The following is a 23,341-nucleotide window of genomic DNA, read 5'->3' as shown; positions in this document are numbered from 1 at the left end:
TAGGTTGGATGATCTGTCCAGGGTCACACAGCTAAATGTCTGAGATAGGATTGGAACTTATATGTTCCTGACTCAATAATCGAGGATTCTACCTGATCAATCACTTCTTTCCAAACACCTGTTCTCTCTATTCATTCCTACTCTGTTCCTCTATATCACAGAACTGCCTCCACTTTCCACTTTCTTCTCCCTTTTCAGAAGAAGAAGCCAATGGTTAAAGAAAATACTCCCTTCTCCCATCCCCTCTCCTTGCCTCCTCTCTCCTCTGCTGGTACAGCCTGAATTGAAATCAATGTCCATTTCATAAAGTAGAAAAAGTGAACTCATTTCAGAGTTTATCACCTCTCCACAACTGTCTTTGTTGAAGCAGAGGCTTCCTCTCAACCCTGTGAGTTCCAACCCAGCTTGCTGGCCATAGATGAAAGCAAATGAACCCCAAAAGGGGAGGTAAGAGTGGAAACAATGGCAGAAACTGTCTTACTAAGTATCCTATGACAACAAGATGATTTTCAAATGAACTGAAGCTGACAGGGCTGGAGAGGAGAAAAGAAAGGAGGATGTCTTATCCTCCAGTTGCTCTTTTGCTTAACGCTGATGCCCTTTCTCCATATTTCTCCACCAGTCAATTTAGTTTCACCCTGGGTCTCCAAGTTCACTGCCCTGTGTTTTCAACTCATTATCAACATCAGTTCATATTTGGCTCAATTTTAATCAGCTTCTCCATCTGAGAATAGAATGTGTTTCTTCTTTCTTTGCTCTTCATGGCCATCTTAGCAGGCTCAGTGTAGAGCTAGTTATTTCTGCATATTTTCCACGAGTCCAAAAAAAAACATTCTTTATGTTTTGTCCAGGGACCAAAAGGCCAATGATGGAACCGAGAATTGGGATGGATGGACATACAATCAACACTCCTAAAGATCCATGAACAAATTATAAACCATGGATTATTCAGGGCTCATTTGTTAAATACTGAGCTGCTTTCCTAAGATCCTTCAACAGGGTTCCTTTTCATTCCTTCTGTTCTTCAGCTTTTCAGGCAAAGTAATTGGTGTTATTATTAGCCTAAGCAAAAAATAATCAGGAATGCCAATTTGCTCTCCCCCCCCAATGTATATAATAACAATAATCTCAAGAAGAAAGAATCAGCAGGTTCCCAGTTATTTCTTCTCCATTAAAATCACTCACAGCACATTCTCAGTAACTACTTTCCAGTTTTCTTATGGCTCTCCTCACTAGGAAATTTAAGATGCTGACAGGACATTCTTGTCCATCTTCTATCAATAGCATAAGTCTTGCTAAATATGTCAATGGCCCATGGACTCATGTCTAACTACCCTGCTCTGGAGGAACGAGCACTGAACTGGGATTCTGGAGACTCAAGCCCTGGTCTGAAAAATGTCCACTTACTAGGTGAGGTCAAATCACTTTCCTTTCCTTTTTCCTCCTGTCAAATGAAGGAGTTGAACTAGATGAAACCCCTCCCAGCTCTCAAATTCCCTGAATCCTCTCTTAGGGTCCTGTCAATGAAAGAGATCTGATCCATGACTATCTCTAGAAGAAATCACCTGTCCTAAAGCAGAAGAAAATTTCCCCTGCCAAATCCCTTCCTTTCCAAAGCCCTTCATAGGCATTTCCCACAATCTCACATAAATCACCTGTTGTGACAGCCTCACACCTTCCCTTAGAAGGTCTTCATTGTAGCTAACCTAAATCTAAGCTCCCTCCCCTGCATTCCTTGGGAGGGAAAGTGAACAGCAAGTAAATCCATTCCTCCTATTCCTTCTACATACAGGCTAAGCTACATGAGGCTACAATGTTTCTAGATCTATGAAAAACCACAAAGTATATCAAGCAAGTAACCACACTTCCACTTCACACCCCAGCCCAACAGTACCGTCACAGGATTGAGAAAATAAAGCAAACCCCTCCCTTCTTGCTCCTTCTTTCACTCTTACACCAGCCTCCTAATTGGCTCCCCCTGCCTCCAAACTCCTCTCTAATTCATCTCCTATAGAGGCCAAATTGTAATTCCTAAAACTCAAATTTGTCCTTTCCTCTCCTCCCTTCCCTTTCTCCCTTCCTCTCTCTTTCATTCTCTCCCTTTCTCTCTTGCTCTTTTTCTCCCTCTCTTTCTCCCCCTCCCTTCCCATCCCTTCCTCTTTCTCTCTCTCCTTTCCTTCCTTCCTCCTTCTCCTGTCTTCTCTCTCTCTCTCTCTCTCTCTCTCTCTCTCTCTCCCCCCTTTCCCCCTCCCTCCACCCCTACACAGCACTTGAGAGCAGGGATTATTTTTTGCCTTTCTCTGTATTCCTCTTAGCACAGTTCCTGGCACAAAGCAGTATCTTAGTAAATGTTTGCTGACTGTTGCTTCTAGGATAAAATGCAAAATTCTCAGCCTGGCATTTAAAGCCCTTTACAATCTGGCTCCCACCCATCTTTCCATGAATAAATGAATGAATCCAATCTTTCCAGTCTTACTTCTAATTACTCCCCTTCATGCACTCTATATTCCAACCAAACTGGCCTACCTACTAGTTGCTCTTCAAGTTCACAGCAGTCTCCATGTCCCTGTCCAGCTGGTCCCCAAGGATTGGTATACATTTCATCCTTACCCAAAGAACTCTTCAAGGTGCCAGCTCCTACATAAAGCCTTTCCTGATCTCTCTAGTTTGTCAGTGCTCCGCCTCCTGAAATTACCTTGTATTTACTCTGTATATGCCATTTATTTAATTATCTGGGCTCATTTTAACTGAGGGTCTTGTGACTGAAACAGAACATCTAACTTGTGGGGATAAGTGTCCAGAATATCTGAGAAACTGGCTATGTATCTTAAAATATATGGGGTTGTGGGTAGAGGTATCCAAAAAGAGACTGAAAGTTGCTGGCAGTGATTTAGTGTGGCTAGCCCTCTTCCTTCTCTTGGAGATTGTTCTAGAAGCTGGTGACGGGAAATGGTGATGTGAGGGATGGCACGAGGGAGGACTTTCCCTTTTCTCTGTTAACATCTCCAAATGTCTATAGAGAAAAATAGAAGAGGAGGGTCTGAAAAGGGGAAGGTGAGGGCAGGGAACAGTCAGTCAGATACTGATTTTGTGGCAGAAAAGGGGGGCTGATTCCTGCAAAGAGATATAATTTGGTAGAATCATACTTGGGGTAGAGTTAGCAGTATCCTAGGGAGTCTGTGCCTGGGACCATGAGAACTGACAAGGAGCACTACACCATTGGGGCCAGCACTTAAGGACATATATGCTTTCAGTGAACTAGGTATCTAGTTGAAAGGTCAGTGGTGTGTAATTTACTGAAGGAGGTTTGGAAAGGGCATGGAATGGGATGCTTTGGAAGAGCAGAAAGACCAGCAAGAAAACAGCACTGTGAAAGATGAGAATACCACTACCAAACGCCTCTGGGAAAAGAAGAACTGGGAGTTTGAAAGGACTTTTAAGTTCCAGTTGCAACATGACCAAGGGAGAAATCCCCTAGAAAGTGTGAATAGGGTTTGGTGACAAAGTAGCAGCAGTGGTTTTTATTCCCCCCCCAACCCCGTGGTGTAGCTTCCCATCTGTAGAGAGAATCAGAGAGGTCCCTAGGAGAAGAGAAATTGAAGTTTTAATTATGTTGAGGAAAAAAGCAGAAGAACTCAATTCAGCAAACATTACTTGTTATGTGCAAGGCACAGTATTGGGTGCTAAGGATGCAAAGATTAAAAAAAGGAGCAGTCCCTATATTCAAAGTTCAGATTCACCTTGGGGGACCCTCAGTTAAACTTTTCCCTTCTGTACACAGACTGAGAGCAGTATTCAACTTTTGGATATCTCCTTCAGGTTTCCTTGCCCACACATTGACCCATGATCCTCATGCAATAGCTAGATAGAAGGAGAAGCAAAAAGATTCTGATTTCCTCTTTGAAGTTGAGGTATGAGAAGAAGAAGAGAAGAGATTTAGGGAACTTCAATCATCTTCAAGTCACTGGCAGAAGTGAAAACTTATCCCCCAGTTTCCTTCCTCCAAAGCCCCATTCTATATCTTTACATGTTTTTGCCACTGTCCAAAAAATAACAAAGAAAAAGAAAAAGAAAAATTTAAAGGACCAAAAATGGAAGATTACTAAGCATTCTGAATGAACAAACAGAAACTTCTCTTATGAGCACAGTACTGAACTAACTACAAAGACCAAGTGACCTAGAATCACCCTGGGGGGAATGTGGAGGATGGAGAGGGATGCTCAGTACCTGGGTAGAAACTCACAGACAGATGCCTTGAGCAAAGGCTCTTACGGATACACGTATTGCTTCCTGGAAGTCAAATTCCAGAACAGCAATCTAGCCAGACACAGGTTCATGTTCACTAGCGTGCCTCTGAGTACATGAGGTACAGATAAGAACTGAAGAGGACAGCTCACTCACTCTTCAGGCTGGTCAGGGTGCTGAAGGGCCTTTATCTCCTAGCCCATTCACCCCCAGAAGCCACTAGATCACCATGTGGAACTTCCTTTTGCTCCAGAGTCTCTCTACCCCAAGTAGCCCCTGCCTCCAGGCAAACCCTCTTCACAACCTCCTTCTTTCTCACAAGCTTCCTGCCAATCATTTGCACACATTACTCGATGTCATCACCTACCCTCCTCCCTGAAATGACCTCACCACAATTTCCCACATGAGGAAAATGAAACTCTGAAAGGCGACAGAGCTGGCTCTCTTGGACAGTCAGTGGCAGATGGACAAGTCTCTCCCCAGTCACCCCCTTCCAATAATTTCACAGCCTTCTGAGTGCCCATAGCCACCCCACTGAACAGACAGGAAAGTCACGGTATACAGAGAGGGGTGCCATCTGTCATGGCTACACAAGCCACTTCCAGGGCAGGGAATTTGGTCAACATTCCGTTGTCTACCTAGTCCTCTTCAGAAGCCCAGGGTTGAGAAGAAAGCTGTTCAAGAGAAAACACACACACACGCGCACACACACACACACACACACACACACATACGTAACACACAAAGTTTCCCTGTGTGAGACAAGATGCCAGCTCTTTCCACGGGGTCATTAGCTCACGTGTCACAATTAAGCAAACTCTCTATGATAGATTTGCCTTCAAGTGACTGAGCTGAACCACAAAATCTAGAAGGCAATCCAATGGTAATGTTGCCATTTCCCTTGCCTCCACGCAGTCATATCTTAACCATCCCTGACAGTCTAGGGTCTAATATGTACACAACTTTCTTTGAGTATTCACCTGCAACCTTTCACAATCCACCAGCTAAATGGACAATAAGTTCCTCTAGTCTCATCTCCACATTCCCAGCAGCTAGCCTTATATACTCATGCAATCCTGCTCAGCAAAAGGCAGAACCCTCGCCTGCCCCCCCTTTCCTCCCCACCCCCACACTCTACTCTCTGCTAGAAAGGCAAAGGGACCTGGGTTCTTCCAGAAGTACCTTCATCTTGGACCTGTTGCCCAGACAAAACAAAAACAGGCCAGGATTTCCCTTAGGAAAACCCCATGGCAACATGGTAGACCAAATATTGGTCTGCTCATTCCATGAGGGGAGAAGACCAAGGTGACCACTTAAGAGGGTGAAATAACTCCCCAGCTTCCTGATAAACTCCATCCTGGGGAGAAAGGATGATATCGTTTGTCTGAAAAGGAGAGGAACTGGTCACCCAATCTGGTGAACGTTGCCCCTGCCTCCAGGGAAAGCAGCTAGGCAATGAATCGCATGCTGCTCATTCAGGCACCACGATTTTGCTTTTGTTGGCTCCCGGAGCTTGAAGAGCCAAAGCAGGCAGCAGTCAATGGATCCTCAATGGCTCAGCTGGATACCAACGTCTCAGAGAGGGCCCTGGATTCGAATTCCATATCGGTTACTTCTCTTCCTGAACCTGAGGACACAGGTTTTTCCAGGATCTTACCTTACTTTCTCTCTTGAAACATCATTCAGGAAACCCCCCCCCCCCCCCCGTCTCCAGAAAAAGAAAAGAACCCTCACATTCCTTTACACCCCTTTCCATTTGGGGTGCTTGTTTCCTGTGGCTTTTTTTTTAAGAAAAAGAAAAAGAAATGGGCAGAATATTGAGAGGTGGGGGAGAGTTTTTAAAGCAACAATGCAGAAGAGAGAAAAATGAAAAAGGGGGGGAACCCTGAATAAAATCGAATCACCAAAGAGCTGGAGCAGAAAGACAGAAAGATGAATAATGAGAGGCTGATGAGATAGGAGAGAGAGAGAGAGCATGGAGGAGGCAGAAGCTCTGAACTTTCCCTTCTCAGGCAGAGGAGAGATTTGCCTCCCTGGGGAGAGGGTGGGGGGAAGGGGCTCAACTGACCTATAGCAAGGGAGAGAGGAAGCCTTCCCTCTCCTCCCCTATGGGGGAGACTCAATCCCCATCGCACGCCCCTCCTTTCTACGGGTCCACTGAGCCGGCGCCCCGATTCTACCCTGGCCTAAAGAAAGCAGGAAGGAGGGTGTGTGCGGGGCGCCCCTACAAAGCGGGGAGCACAGGGCGAGGGGGGCGGGGAGACGGCCCTGGCCCCATCGAGGCCTCTATTCCCTTCCCGGCGCTGCCTGCGCGCGACCACCCTCCCGCCCTTATGTCCGTCCACCCGGCCATGCAAATATACATAGACACACACACACACACACACACACGCACGCACACACACACACACACACACACACACACACACACATCCCTGGGTATTTGGGGCTGGAACCGGGCAACAGGGGATCGAGGCGAAAGGGCATGGGGCTGCTGGGAGGGGGCTGCCGGCACGCGGCTCCCAGCCGCGCGAGCTCCCGGGAACGTTCCACGGCCACAGGAACTGGCAGTCAATCCGCGACGCTACGTTCATCCCCGCGCCGCCTCCACGTTCCATCCGCGCCCCACAGCTCCCAGGCTGGGGCAGGGCCCCAGGTTGGGCACTGAAAGGGATGGGGGGGTGGCAGGACAGCGAAGGGGCCGAACCTGGGGAGGGGAAGAGGAAAGAAAAGCGGGGAGGAGGGGGCGCTTACCCAAGACAAGCGAGGGGCGCTCCTCCACTCTCCTCCCTTGCTCCTAGATGGAGTGCGAGTCCCGCCTCTCGTGGCACGGGAAAGCCACGGGCGGGATGGGGTGGTGGTGCTGGGACGCGGCGCTGGGGAACGAGGTGCAATCCCGGGCTCCTGCTCCAGCTCTGGCTCCGACTGGGGCGGGAGAGGGAGGAGAATGCGAGGCGCCGGCAAGCTTCCTAGTGGCCCGCTGCGAGAAATGCAGCTGTCCCTGCCCTGCCAGCGGAGACCACAAGTGGAACTGAGCGGGAGGAGCGGGGCTGGGGGCGGGTGGGGGCGGGGGTGGGGGGGAAGGGTGAGAGAGCCAGCCAGGGCAGAGGGGATCCCCCGCCCCCGGGCTCTGCTCACCCTAGCCTCCCAGGGTCCTTCGGATAAGATTGGATTTCGGGGAATAACCCGAAGGCCTCCACAACCAGAGAGGAGGGAGGGGGCGCACGAGTCTCTCCTCTTAGGTAACCCCACCTTTTTATCCCCCACCCCCCCGCCCAGGTCTTTTTGGTCCGAGGTTGGGAGGATTAGGACCTAAGCCTCAACTGGGGATGCTGGGGGTTGGAGGGGGAGGGAGCACAGAGCCAAGCATCATACCCCTCCCCCATTCCCTGGGAGGGAGGGGAACTGAGAAAGGAAAGGGAAATTGGAGGAAGAGGGACCAAGGCAGGAGCCAGCTGCAAGGCCTGAGGGGAGAATAAACTTGTTCTCTGTGTGTGTGTGTGTGTGTGTGTGTGTGTGTGTGTGTGTTTCACCCCTCTCCCTACCCAACCCGCATGGATCTGTGACACTCACAGAACTGGGTGCTGACTCCCAGGAGTGCAGACTGCATCTTACCCATGCTTTCTTATCCTGTATGATTCTGACAATTTCCTCCCATAAATCTTCCATGAAGTATGAGCTGAAGGCCTTTCTCAAGTTTTGGGTTTTATTTTGTTTTTTAAATACTCCAGTATACTAGGTAGCAATGGGACACTCAAGACTTACATCTACTGTCCCTCACTCATCTTTTCATATTATGTATTTCCTGAATAATAGGGAGGCTGAGAGGTGCCCCACGAAAGAGGTCTTGAAGTCATGTGACCTGGGTTGGAATTCAGATTCTGCCACTTATTAGCTGGATGACTTTGGGCAAGTCTATTCATCTCTCTGGGCCTCAGTTTCTTCATTTGTAAAATGAGGTTGTTGACTAGGTGATCTCTAAGGTCTCTTGCAGCCCAAATGATATATTTTACACTATTTCCTTTAGTAATTTTGATAATATTTGAGAAGCACCCTGACCTAGTAGAAAAGATGAAGGAATGTAAATGATAGAGATGTTAAATCACTGCACTTGTAGTGAGGAAGACCTGAGATCAAATATTAGACCAAGGGGGCAGCAAGGTGGCACAGTGGATAGAGCACTGGCCCTGGATTCAGGAGGGCCTGAGTTTAAATCCAGCCTTAGACACATAACATTTACTAGCTGTGTGACCCTGGGCAAGTCACTTAACCCCATTGCCTAGCCCCCCCCCAAAAAAATTAAACCAAATGCTTACTAGACACTGGGGCAAGTCACCACCTCTATCAGCCTCAGTTTCTTCATCTGTAAAATGGAGATAATAATACCTCTTACATCACAGGCTTGTTTTAGGTATAGTGGGAGTGAGGGATTTGGGAACCTCTCTCCCCACACATCAGCTGGTTGATGTAATTACAGAAAGTAAGGGGTAGATAACAGAGGTAATGAAGTATTAAATATGTTAAAGAAATACAAAGACACACTGTCATCTCCTTGCAGTATGAAAAGTTTTCTGATTGAATAAGCAGAACAAAGATTGGCCATGTCCGAGCAGCCTTTCAAATGCAAGCCTGCCATGTACCCCCAAGAAAATCAATGACAAAAAGAAAAGCTCCTTGGCCACCAAAATAGCAGCACTTTTTGTGGTAATAGAGAACTGGAAATAAAGTAGATGCCCATCGATTGGGGAAAGGCTAAACAAATTGTGCATGAGTGGAATGGAATATTACTGTGCTATATGAAATGATAAGTATGATGAATAGAGAAAAGCATGGGGAAGCCTTATATGAACTGATGAAAAAAACAAGTAAGCAGAACCATGAAAAAATATGCATAGTAAAAACACACAGTGGAACTATCATAACTTAATGAGCAAAATTACAATGACCAAGTTTGGCCCTCAAGGAGAGATATGAGATAACAAATCCCTCCACTTCTTTGTAGGGATAGAGGCACCAAAGGTGGAATACTGCATATATCAGACTTTTTAAAAGTTTGTTCTGCAGATCTTTTTTTCTTTCTTCCTCTTTTTAAAATTCTTTATCATAAAACTGAAACTATTCCCTTCATCTTTTCTTACAGCACAATAGCATTCCATCAAATTCATATAACATAACTTGTTCAGCCATTCCCCAATTGATGGGCATCCCCTCAGTTTCCAATTCTTTGCTACCACAAAAAGAGAAAATGGAGGAAGGATGCAGCAGGAAATACCGGTGATATAAAAATAAAAGAAATATAGAAAAAAAAAAGACAAAACTGCCATCCCTACACAGCAATTTCAGCATTTGAGTCAGGGAACATATCTATAGAGTGTGACTCCTTTGCACCTTTATCAGAAAACAGCAAGGAGGAAGAGAATTTTCACTTGTAGTGAAAGTCAGCCGTGTAGGCTAGCTTTGGAGGTACCTTCTCAGTCGGAGACACTGCAACCAGCAGGGAGAAATTTGGAGAATCAAGCAGGTCCTAGAAAGAAGCATAAACACTCTGGATAGACACAGAGAAGTAGCATTCAAGGAATGAGACTTATGGCAGCTGAGAAGAGAGCTAAGCAGTTAAGAGAGTTAAGCTGCAGAAAGAGGCAGAGCCAGGGAGCCTAACTGAGCAACTCACCCAAACAAAGATAGAGCAGTGTGGAGGGTAGAGCAGTATGAGCTCTCCATGAGAAAAGAAAGACTTTTTTCAGTCCAGGAAAAATTGCTTATCAAACAAATAATGAGCCCTTCAATACTAGTACCATATGTTCCCTATATGTACGCCTCACTACTACACCCTAAATTAGTGCCCATTCTTCCCATGGGTACTATGTGTGTCTCTAGGAGAGTGCACCTCAGGTTTAAGGGCAAAACATTTAGAAGTTCTTACAGGTATGTACTGGGCCTGGAGTCAGGATAACTTGAGTTCAAACCTGGCCCCAGACATTTACTAGCTGTGTGACCCTGGCCAAATCACTTAAGCTCTGTCTTCCTCAATTTCTTCAAACTGTAAAATGGGGATAAAATAGCACCTACATCACAGAGCTATTGTGAGGGTCAATGAGAGAATATCGGCATAGCACAATGCCTGGCACATAGTAGGCACTTGTTAAGTGTTTATTACCTTTCCTCCCCCTTCTATGACATCTTTGTTAATGTTTTTGCTTTGAACTAATGGTATCAACTGGCTGATCTATTAAAGGTAAGTTCACTAGGAGGCAAGGGGCTTTTCAATTATAGTTTTGGGAAGTCACGGCCCACAGAGCACTCCATAACAGTGATTCTCAAACTTTTTAACCTTAGGACCCCTTTACACTCTTAAAAAATTATTGAGGACCCCACCCCAAGAGTTTTTTTTACATGGGATATATCTATTGATCTTTATTAGAAATTTAAATGCCTTAGTATTATTATAAAAATAGCTTTGACTTCACAGATACCCCAAAAGGGTCTTGGGGACCCCCAGTGGTTCCTGGACCGCACTTTGAGAACTGCTGCCCTAAAATCTTGGTATGAAAGCATAGTCACCCTACGCCAAGAAACCAACTCAACCCACTTCAAGTGCTCATTTGGGAAGAACAGCCCAGAGATGGTGCTACACAGAGATCAAATGAGATAATATATACAAAGTATTTTATAAAACACAAAGCATTATATAAATGGTATCCATAATTATTATTAAAGTATGTTTGACTTGGAGGCAGAAGAATTTCTGGTTAAACATCCTGATACTTATTAGCTTTGTGACTCTACGAAATCAATCAACAAGCAATTATTAAGTGTCTACTATGTGCCAGTACTATGCAAGGTCCTGGGGATAACAAAAGTGAAAATGAAACAGCCCTTGTCCTTACTTAATCTCTCTCAGCCTCAGTTTCTTCTTCTGTAAAACTGGGATAACAGCACCCTCGACCCTACTTCACTGGATTGTTGTGAGGATCAAATTACATTATATATGCAAAACAGAGCAAACCTTAAAACCCTGTATAAATATTTGGTCTGGACCTGTGATTTTAATGGTGTTTCATCCCAGTGAGAAAACCCTCTACCAATGCAGATACACAACTTATAGTTTTAGAGGGTTGCCTGAAATACTGAGAGGTTAAGTGATTTGCAGACTATGAGGACTTATTAGAAGCAGGATTTGGACATAAGTCCTCCTAACTTCAGGGCTGGAATTCAATTCACTCTTCCAGATTGACTCTACCTTTAAATATTTTGAGGACATTTTCTTGTTTTGTTTTTTTTATTGGATCTGTGATTTCTTTGGTGTAAGGAACTCCCAGTGGACAAAGTCATTTTACTAATACAGCAGGTTTAATTTTCAGTTCCACATTCTCTCCATCCCTCTACCCTCTCCCTCACCCATTGAGAAGACAAGAAATATGATACCTATTGTACACATGTAGTCACGTAAAGCATTTCCACATTAGCCATGTTAAAAAAAAAAAAGCAAGGAAAATAAAGAAAGAAAATAAAAATGTGTTTCAGGCTTCACTCTGAAACCATCAGTTCTCTACCTGGAGGTGGTTAGCATTTTATATCATGAGTCCCTTGGAGTTGTGGTGGATCATGGTATTGATCAGAGTCTTTTCCGGTTGATTACCTTTATAATACTACTGTGTAGATTGTCCTTCTGGTTCTACTTACTTCATTTTGTATCAGTTCATATAGGTCTTCCTAGATTTTTCTGAAACTATTCCCTTCATCTTTTCTTACAGCACAAGAGCATTCCATCAAATTCATATAACATAACTTGTTCAGCCATTCCCCAATTGATGGGCATCCCCTCAGTTTCCAATTCTTTGCTACCACAAAAAGAGCTGCTATAAATATTTTTGCACATATGGGTCTTTTTCTATTTCCTTTTATTTCCTTGGGGTATAGACTTAGTAATAGTTACCAGTGCAGTCTTAAATCTCTTCTATAAATTTGAGGTATACTCTCCCACAGATATGCATGGTACCCATGGGAAAAGTGGGTACAGAATATGAAGAGTACAATAGTAGTGACTCACACATGTAGAAAACATATGCAGTCAAGACAACTCATGTCTCCAGAACTGAATGCCCTCCCCCTACACTTTTTTTTCTCATGGAGAGCTCACTGTGCTCTCCCCTGGGCCTAGCATCTTTGTGTGGTTTGGTTGCTCAGCTGGGCTCCCTGGGTCTGCCCCTCTTTGTAGTTCAACTCAACTGCCATGGCTAATTCTCTCTTGAAATGATTCTCTGAAGCTCAAAATCTTCAAGACTTTCCTGGGATACCATGAGGTTAAGTGACTTGCCTTGGGTACCAAGTAAATAGATGTCAAAAATTGAACCCAGGTCTGGCTAAGTTAGAGCTCTATCTACTATGCCACACTGCTAACACAGAAATGTTAGCTATTATTAATGATGATCTGTTACAGCCTATGTAGACCTACCAGGCATCTCTCAGTGACTCTTTTGGTCACTGGCTAAGCTTTAGAGCCTGCCCAGGTGGCACCTTCATTCAGGCTTAGAGGGACAATTGCTGGAAATTATACTAGTTAAAAAATCAATAGGAGAGAAGAAGAAGAGCAGAAGAAAAGGGGAGGTAGGAGCATTTTACCAAGAGCCTTCTTTTGACTCCATGCCAGCTCTACCCTCAGGGTCCCAAACATCACCAGCCAGCCTTGCCCTCTACATCAATCTCTATCTAGCAGGCTTGGAGAAGATTTTCTAGAGCTATAATTGGTTTGATGAGCAATTTTTCCTCGACTATGCAAAAAGCCACGTGGTCTAGTCTTATACTCTAAATAGAGCTTTCATGACTGTGATCCTACTTTATAATACAGAGTCCCTTGGGACCATCTCAATTTCAGTTTTGCCCTGCTGTTATAAATGCCCAGCTAAGTTTTGTGAGCAGAGTAGAGCAATCTGAGAGAAAACTGAAAAGACCATGGATATGGATAAGAGCTCAGTCAGAACACTGTGTCAAATAATGGCAAGCATCATTGGATTTAGGGCTGGAAGGGACCTCATGGTCCAATCCTCTCATCTGACAGATAGGGAAACTATATCCTGTATAGACTTGACAATTAAAATATTATATACCTCTCCCCCAATAAGAAGTAAGCTCCTCAAAGGGACTTTCATCTTTTACCCTCGGCCTTAAGCACAGTCCCTTGTCGATAGCAAGTTGGTTTAGATTCTCATTCTCTCTCTCTCTCTCTCCATATGTGTGTGTGTGTGTGTGTGTGTGTATGTGTGTATGTATGTATATGTATATAATTTTCGGGCCTGACACAGATGAAGATATGTCCTTCTCTTTCCCTTTCACCTCACCACCCTACCCCATACACCTTTTAAGGGCTTATGGTCCCTTGAACCCATTGATATAGAGAGATGTGTAGAGGACATATAGCCAACATATTAGAAAAATATCAGGATGTAGGGAGAGGAGAATTTGGACTACTGCCTATAATCTATGATCTATAGTTTGGGACCAGAGAAAATAAACCCAGAAAGTTTTTCTATTCCTTTTCAGAGTTAGTTTCCCCATATGCCCAAATGTAGAACCGAGGAGGTAACAAGCCTAAGAGACAAAATGTCCATCATATTCCCTCACTCCTCAATCCCCTAGATGGAGTGTTTTGTGGCATGGACCCCTTAAGCAGTCAGGTGAAGCCTATAGTCCCCTTCTTAGAATGTTTTTAAATACATAAAATAAAATACAAAGGATTATTAAGAAAACCAACTATATTGATATAGTTGTCAGAATATTAAAGAAAAAATGTTCATGCATTTTACATTAAGAATTCCTGACCCAGGGCAGCTAGGTGGTGAAGTGGATAGAGCACCGGCCCTGAAGTCAGGAGAACCTGAGTTCAAATCCGGCCTCAGACCAAATACTTGACACTTACTAGCTGTGTGACCCTGGGCAAGTCACTTAACCCCAATTGCCTAAAAACAAAACAAAACAAAAAAAAAAGAATTCCTGACCTAGATAATTTTAACATCCCTTCCCTTACCCTTCACTGACCTTCATATTAATGGAGCCTAAATTCAGAGCTGGATGGGACCTTACAGGTCATATAATCCACCACCTTTTGTTAAGGAAAACTAAGGCCCCCAAAAGTTAAATGACTTGCCCCAGGTCTCCAGATAATAAATGGTAGAGTCATCATTCGAACCCAGGTCCCATACTCCAAATCTAGCACTCTTTCTTTGCATTACATTCATTCCTTCTTGTGTCATTCTCGAGATGAAGAGAACTATGTTCCAGATGCCATCATTTTTTGTCTGAAAACCTGTTTGCCTGCTCTTGAATAAAAAACACATACCCTAGCATTTCTGCTTCCTAATCTTCAGCTCAGCTCCACCCCAGCTTCTTCCAGAGGTGTGACAAGTTTACCAGCATGCATCAACTCCTTGGGTAGTTGATGCTGGCATGTACCAGCTGAGAAGAAAGCAGCTAGGTTTTATTCAAAGACAATGTTTTCTGGCCTGTTCCCAATATCCTTCTTGATAATGCCCGACCCTTTATTTTTTTTCTTATGCATTGAGCTGATAGTTGCCTCAGGGTAAGAGTCTATGTTGTTTCTGAAGTCAGTCTCTTTCCAATATCCTAACTGAGAACTCAGAACGTGTCATCCTGTAAAGAATAGTTTGGCCTAGTTTTCCCTGAAGGCTTTCCTTTACACTTGTCCACATTAAAATTCACCCACCACCTGTCTGCCCACTTATAAGCTACTTCTGTAGCTTAGCCCTGTGAGTGTGGCATCTGCTGGTCTGGGAGAGTTCAGTGGAAACTGGAAACCTGGAGATTTTTATTTGCATAGCCTCCTCTATGTTATTTTTTAAAAATTAGAAGAAAAAAAGGTATAAATGTTCTCATCAAGACAGACCTGACTCAGCACTGGTGCCTGGGAGATCTCAGTTGCTTACATTTCTCTGTATACTGTATACATATTATATACATAAAGGTCCATTTATCCCAACTCTGTATCCTATCTTTAAACTAATTTCCTATTTTAGTAGTAATAATAAAAATAGCCAGCATTTATGTAGTGCTTTAAGGTGTGTAAAGTACGTTACAAATATTACCTCATTTGATCCTTACAACTACCTTGGGAGGTAGAGTATTATTATTACCCCATTTTACAGATGAGGGAACTGAGGCTAACAGAGATTAAGTGACTTTCCCAAGGTCGCACAGCTAGTAAGTGTCTGATTCCAGATGTGAACGCAGGTCTGCCTAGTGATGATCAAATATTCCCTATAAAACCATAGTAAATAAATTAATTTAATTTTCTTTGGACTGGAATCATTCCATAGACTTTCTGAGGGTCAAAAAAATATTGTATTTCACTGTTATTGTTTGTCCTCTCAGAAAGCTCTCACAGGCTCTTGGGCAGTTTTTTCCCCTTATAGAAACCACAAGGAGTTTCATTTCCATATAGGCTAAGTGGTTGTATCTCTTTTTTGAAAAAGCTTTGAGCACTTAAACAAACATAATGAACTGGGGAAAAGAAAATATGGTTTCTATATTTGGCTTTGTAAGGATGAATTCTATATTTTGACTAACATTTCCACAATTTTATCCTTGAAGGCCTTTGGGGATTCCCAAGATGATGTAAACCAGGATTGATGATTTACATTTGTCTGAATTATTTGGTAATTCAGAAAAGAGATGTATACATATGTATGCATGTATAAGTATGTATATGTAGGTATTTCTATGTGTAGGTATTGTGTTATCCATATCATGTGAACACATGTATGTATATAGAAGTGTGTGGGTATTGTATATAGATGGGTATGTATATGTGTTTGTGTGTACATGTGTATTGTGTGAGTGTGAATGTTTATGTATGTGTGAGGTTTCTTTGTGTGAATCAGTGTGTGTATGTGCATGAATATGTGTGTCTGTAGATGCATGTATGTGTATGAGTATATTGTACATGTGTGTTGTGAGTGTTTAGGTATATGTGTGCATGGATTGTGTCAGTAAATGTGTGTATACATATGTGTGTATCTATTTATGGATGTACTGTGTATGTATATTGTATGGGTGCATGTGTGTGTGTATATTTATATATGTCCATGAGTACATGTGTGTATGTATTTGAGTATGTGAGTGTGCATGTGTATATGAGTTGTATTGTATATATATGTGTAAATGTACACATGTGTTTATGTGTATTATGTGTTTCTGTGTGTGAATCAGTGTGTATGAATATATGTGGATGCATATGTATACTAGTGTATGTGCATACATGTATATGTGTGAATGTGAATGTATGTATATGAATCTGTGTGTATACATGTGAGATTGCATTATATGTGTGTATTATATGAGTGTACATGTGTGTGAGCGTGTGGGTGTGTGTAATATGTATATGTGATTATGTATGCATGAATGTGTGTGTGTGTGTGTGTGTGTGTGTGTGTGTGTATAGGGAAAGTTCTCTGCATTTCTGCTTGCATCCTATTCCATGTATTTTAAGATTCAATGTAGGAAGAGATTTTGTTATGGTGGCCAGTTTGGGGTTAAATCTCTGGCCCCTAATCTTTTCTTTCACAGATATCTAACTATTGACCTAGGTTGGAGAGCCCCAGAAGTCTTGCAGACAAATGTCCAGTGTCCTGCTAACCATGTGACACATATAGTGCCCTGATCTCTCTCAGTTATCTCTGATAATGGTAAGAAGCCATTTCACAGATGACCCCAAATAAAGCAGTCAACCTGGACTTAGTGATCAACGAAGATTTAGTTAGCAAAGAGGTGGTAAAAATTGTGTAACACATCATTGTAAGCTGAAAAAATTTAGCACCCATTGAATACCTGGCAAGACGTGACGTCGTGGCAAGAATTGCAATAGCTCTGCTACATAAACTAAGAGGACAAATCCCTATGCTACTGACACAGACTTAAAATATCTTGGAAAACTCAACTAATAAACTGTACTAGAATGAGACCTTTATTACAGACAGAAGTGTGGTTCACTATCACCCTGACAAATATTGATCAATAAAAATTTTAAGAACAGTGTTTTAAATAGATGTTTCCATATCAAATACTAAATATCCAAGGTACATGGAGTAAAAAGCTTTCAAAACATAAGACTTAATGGAAGAAACCCAAGTTATATAGGAACAGGATGGGGTCTTCCTAAAGAATGGAACCTACAGAGGATAAGCTTTCAACACAACACTTATATTCAGTTACAAAAAGGAGTTGGTTTTACCCACCCAGGCAATAATTTGCAGCATATTAAATATTTTTTTAATAGAAGGATAGTGATTTGCCCCAGGACCATTTCTATCTGAACTCCATTGAGAAAGATGAGGAGAGAGAAGGACAGGGAGAAGAAGAAGGAACAGGAGGAGAAAAAGGAGGAGAGAGAAAGAGGAGGAGGAGAAGAGGAGGAGGAGGAGAAGAGGAGGAGGAGGGGGAGGAAGAAGAAGAAGAAGAAGAAGAAGAAGAAGAAGAAGAAGAGAGGAAAAGGAGGAGGAGAAGGAAGAGGAGGAGGAGGAGAGGAAGATTGTCTCGGTCCTGCAGAGTTTGAGAAGAAAACATCCTGAGGCAAGAAAACTGTGCCCAAAAGGGAAGGAGGGAGAAAGAAAAAGAGCCTGGGGCTCTGCCACTGTCCACTAGCAAATGGGGGCTTCTTGCCAGGGCCCCCAGCTCCCTCCCTACCCAATGGAAATGTTGAAACATCATGTTCTTTCATGGAAAGTCTTCACTTGAGTTACACAACGGCCAGTTACCAAGGCACTATATTGCTGTCCTGGAAGAAAGTAGAGAATACACAGGCCCATGTGCTCACAGTTTGTTTTCCTTGAGCTCTCCTATTTCCTACAAGGCCAATGGGAAAACCCAGGAATGCAGCTTTCTTCCTCCTTCTGCCTCTCCTAAAAAAAAAAAATGGCACCCCTCCAAACAGAGCTGAGTCTGATGTTATTCCTGAGCCAGAGACAAGATCTGTTAGCCTCCCAATTTTCATCCTGACCCTCAGAGGCCACTTGGTACCACTTAATAACAGGGCTATCCCTTGACAAAATGGCAAAGCCGATAAAATACAATGCTTGTCGCCTACTCCCATTTCCCATCCCCCACTACCTTTTTGTAGACCTGTTTCCTTCATCTATTGGATGCTCTTCATGCTGAGTCAGCCTGCCTTGTCATGGAAGAAAATAATTTGATAAGTTAATTTCATGTTTCCCAAACATCTATCTGAGGACTACTCAGTATGTGGCAAACTTGTACTGGCACGTAAGACTTTTACTTCTTAAAATCCACATACTTTAAAAAAAAAAAAAGAAAAAACAACCAGGTTTTTTGATTGACTGGCTATCTTGTGGCAGTAACCACACTGACAATATCCTGTGCCTACTCTCATCTCTGAGGAGTTGGTGAATCCAGGAGAGGGGAACAGTGGAAGTTAGGAAACAGTGCTGGGAATCAGATTTGGCAGAACTAGTGGGCCTGCTTGGTAGGGAGTATGGAAGGATTTCCTGACTTTTTGGGGGGCCAACTTTACTATCAGTCTCACTTTTCTTTCCTCTGAGAAGAGGAGAGAATGGCCCTGCTAGGAAGATGTATAGAAGATGACTTCAAAGTGCGTATGACTGTGTTTCCATTGCATCAAGATGGATTTCAGCTAGACACAAGGAAGGTCTTCTCGACTCTTGGGATTATGAAAATCTAAGAGAAGCCTATAAAATCTCCTGTGGAAACAGTTCAGAAGTGTAGAGGAAGAAAGACTCAAATGAAGCAACATCTGCAAAGGAACCTGAGCCCATCCTTGGAGTAAGAGATGGAGAATAATGCTCAGGGGCTCAGACCACTCTGCTCTTTCATTTTTCAACACTCCTCCTCTCCCCTCCCCTAATAGAAACAGAACACTCACTGGTGAGGTTCTTTTCACCCAGGGGCCAGACTAGAAGTTCAATGATTTCAGGGGATTCAGAAGTCTCAATGAGGAAAAGGAAACAAAATGCATAAGCTAGTGGGACTCTCTTAGCACCTGGATAGAGCTAAGCCATGAGGCCCCATGGATGCAGCCAATAGAGTATTGGTTTTGTCAATTAGGCAGACATAGATTTGAATCCTGTCTCAGACATTTACTAGATGTGTGAACCTAAACAAATCATTTAACTTCTCTGCACTTCAGTAAAATGGAATTAATAATAGCACCTATCTCAGAAGGTTGGTGGGAGGATGGAATGAGATAATGTATGCAAAGACTATTTAAATCTGGGCTTTTATTGTTGTTTTTTTTTAAACTTTCCATATGATTAATGCTTAGGGTGCAGCCACTCAACACAGACCTGCCCTATAGACCTGGACTTCCTTGAGGAAAGGGAGTAGCCAGCTCTAAAAGAGCCAATTCTCGTATCATGAAATTTTAAAGTCCCTAGTGCTGGAAAGAAATTTTTAAGAGGTTATCTTGTCTATAGGCAAAGATGACCCCCAACTCCTCCCAGGCCAGATAGGTTATTAAAAGATCCCTAGGAAGGGAAATGCCATGACCTCCCTCAACCTGGTTCCCTTAGGTCTACTGAAGATCAGAACAATGTCCCTTGACATCATGAGCTACACTTGGAAGGAATAAGTCATATTTTCAAGGATGCCCACTCTCCCTACTATTATTTGATATAGTTCTGGAAATGCTGGCAATAGAAATAAAATGAGAAAGAAATTAAAGGTGTTAAAGTAAGTAAAGAGGAAATAAAACTATCCCCGTTTGCTGATGATAGGATGGTCAATTTGGAAAATCCTAGGAAGTCAGCATGTTTTCAAGCTTTTTCAATATATTGATCAATTTTGCTGATTTTTCCTCTTCTTTTCTTGTCTCTAAAAATGTTATTCATTAAATGGGTTGTGGCTATGATCATTTCTTTAGTGATCCTATGATTTTCTCCATTCTTAGAATCCTAGCTTTCTTTTCCCTCAAGACTCAGTACAGGGTCCACTTCCTTGGTGAATCTTCTCATCATTCATTCACCCCAACCCAGCCCCCACCCCTGTCAGATATTAGTGTTCTCTCCCCTCTTAAATTACCTTGTATGTACAAACTGTATCAATCCAAAGAATGTAAGCTCCTTGATGGCAGGGATTCACTCCTATTTTGTCTTTGTGTCCCTAGTGCCTGGCACATAATAACAAACGTCTTAAATTGTGAAGAAAAAGGGGGACTTCAGAGCAAATCTCAGAATTTTTTGTCCTCAGTCACCATCATTCTCCCTCCCCTAGCAGGAGATTATGACCAAAACTGGAACGTTTTAGTTTAGCTGAGAAATGACAATATCTCTTGTGTTTGACGATACTGGACTGGCATAGATAAATGCCTTTATACAGTACAGTGATTTAATGGGAGTAGGAGTAGGAGGGGGAGAGCACCCCTGCTGACTTCAAGGGGAGAAGAGTGTCCCTGTAATGATCCCTGCTATTGGGAATACCCTCTTAATTACCTGAAGCTAGCCTGTCTGTTTTGCTACTGATTTTATCCTCTTTCCATTTGGAAGAAGTGATTTTTCTGCTCTAAATATTGACAGGGGCTGAAATGATCAGAGCCACTCTGAACTAACAAGCTCTTTCAGCATTCAGGGGCTTCAGCTATCATATCCAGAATGGCAGGGAGAGATGTCCTGGTTGTCCTATAACACAGGAAGCACCGGGGTATGTTCTTCAAGTTTTCTTTCTTCCCTTCCTCATCACTTCCAATTGGAAAGTTATCCTGTTTCCCATCAAAGGTGCTAGGAATCCAACATACAAGTTTGGCACTTTAGCAGGATCTTAGGCGATCCTTTTGGGTCAGTCTCAAGCTTCACTGACTCCATTCTGCTCTAAGGTTGGAAAAATTATAAACCCCAGCTGTCAGTGTGCCACTCTCAGGCCTATGTGGCCTCTCGCCTTAGTTTATTCTACTGTAAGACACGTTGTGGGAACCTTTAAGAAGTATATTTGATTAAAAAGTCAGCATTACTCGGATTCTCCTCGTGCCTGTGGAATTGCTACAGCCTCACCTGGGGAGCTCAATGTCAGAAAAAGAAAAAAGTTTCTAGAGTTCTAATATTTATATTTAACTCTTGTCAAATGGAGATAAGCCAGTCTTAGAGTTAAGGAAGACTGGGTTCAAGGCGTGCCTGACTTATATTGGTTCTGTGACCTGGGCAATGTATTTAACTTCTTGGTGCCCTCAGCAAGGCTCTAAAACTATAAAATGCAGAGCAGTTGTTGGTCTGCATTGGTATATGGTGTGTGTGTGTGTGTGTGTGTGTGTGTGTTCACTTGAAATCATTGGTATGGACCAGAAAAATGGGGATGGAGAGCGTATATCTAATATATAGTGAACCCCAAGAAAATTCTGGATTTGAAAACCAGGTCCTGTTAAACATACCAACAGGGTGATTCTTCACAGTACAAAAGGTTTGCTGAAAAAGGAATGGATATAATCTCTGGAATAATGTAGACCAATGAGAAAAATCAAATTTGCACCAAAAAATTCAAACTTTGATTTCCATACCACCTTTCTGAATGATTATCACATAAAAGGACTCCTAAACCACGATTAATTAAGACCTATTCTCAATATTCTTCTAGGTGAAGCTAATCTAAATGGCTCTTGATTAGAAGCAGCGGGACCTAAGGGATGGGTCTCTGAAATGTGAAGAATGAAATCCCAAAATTCCCTTCCAACCTGTTCTACCACTAAACCTTTCCCAGAAATGGACAAAAAGGAGATAGCCCCAAAGTATGTGACCAAGAGGACCTAGAAACCCGAGTGTCACAAACCATGGCAATCCACAAACTAGAGTACTAAGACTTGGCTGAAGTCTCAGAGTTCTATGGGTTCTCTGCTTTTATAAGGTATGGGTAATAATACTCCAGTAATCTACCAGGACTTAGACAACTGTGGGGGAGATTACAGAGCCAAGTGGGGAGTCACAGGATCAAAGAATAAGAACTAGATGGGATTTTAGAAGTCCTCTAGTCCAACTCCCTCGTGTTTCAGATGAAAAGTGAGGTCCAGAGAGTGACTTGACCAAGGCCACACAGCTAGGAAGTGGCAGGTCTGACTCTAGGTCTTCCAGTACTCTTGAGGAGCCTTCTTCCAAAGTGAAACCCAAAAGGGATTGAGAATCCAGAAGACTCAGCAAACGTACCAGACTGATGACACAAAAATTGAGAAAGTGAGAAAGAAAAGTGGCCAGGCAGAATAATTTAAAACCATCTTCCCATTTACTTTCAGAAATATGAAGAGCCCAACCAAAAGATTTTTCCTGGCTTTTTCCACAATGACTTCTGAAGGTTCCACAGTAAAATCCCACAGCCGGACATCACTGCAGAACTCCGAGTACGTAGGGCACCCTGAGGTGAGCAGGTAGTGCCAGTCAGCAAACAAATCTCTCCAAGGACAGCTGGGACTCCACTGACACGAAGGACATTTCTAAACTACACTGATGATTATTATGCAATGGCACCCCCTCATTGCTAACAAAAGCCAAAAACCCACAAAGAAAACTTCATAGTCCAGTTTTTCTGAATTGATGAGGGAGCAAGAGAAAGTACATTTAAAGGTTGAAAATCTTGTTAAAAAAAAAAAAGTTTGTCCATTCTGTAGTTAATTCTGGAGAAAACAGACCATCTGTATTCTAAACCTTTTTTTATGGAATGGATCTTTGGAACATGTAAACCCAGATTTAACCCATCTTCAGGTAAAAGAAAATTGGGGGGAGGTTAACCCATCTTCAGGTAAAAGAAAATTGGGGGGAGGACAGCTAAGAAGTAAAGCATGGATATAGAAGCAGATTATTTGCCACTTGTTCGGTGGGTAGGCACTGGCCTGAACCCCTAAAACTGCTGGTTTGAAGCCTTGTCTGGGGCTAATTTGGAGACGGCCTCTCCCTAGTCTGTAGACCAATACTTCTTCTCTTGGGACACCATGACAATTCTGAGTAACCAGGCCACACAAACCCCCTTTATTCCCTCCTCCCAATTTGAATACATTCACGCCTCCAGAAGTCATGCTGCAAAGTCTCTCTCCATCATAGTAAGTTAATGAAGCTTCTGAGGTATTAAGCAATCCATGACA

At 42.9% G+C, this 23,341-nt stretch overlaps 1 long non-coding RNA gene across 1 annotated transcript in view; it reads right to left on the bottom strand.

The window, feature by feature from the left end:
• LOC114049263 overlaps positions 1-7,486 on the bottom strand; it is an 88,341-nt gene extending 80,855 nt beyond the window's left edge. The window contains exons 1-2 of the long non-coding RNA XR_003569846.1: positions 7,384-7,486; positions 7,000-7,251 (exon numbers count right to left, since the gene is read on the bottom strand). This is a non-coding gene — a long non-coding RNA (uncharacterized LOC114049263). The remainder of the gene's footprint in view (positions 1-6,999; positions 7,252-7,383) is intronic.
• Positions 7,487-23,341: the final 15,855 nt, after the last annotated feature.

The sequence above is a fragment of the Vombatus ursinus genome, unplaced genomic scaffold, assembly GCF_900497805.2.
Source record: "Vombatus ursinus unplaced genomic scaffold, bare-nosed wombat genome assembly UNPS02014797.1, whole genome shotgun sequence".
Classification (NCBI taxonomy): Eukaryota; Metazoa; Chordata; class Mammalia; order Diprotodontia; family Vombatidae; genus Vombatus; species Vombatus ursinus.
The sequence above is the reverse complement of the archived record's forward strand: the minus strand, read 5'-3'. Positions and strand labels throughout refer to the sequence as shown.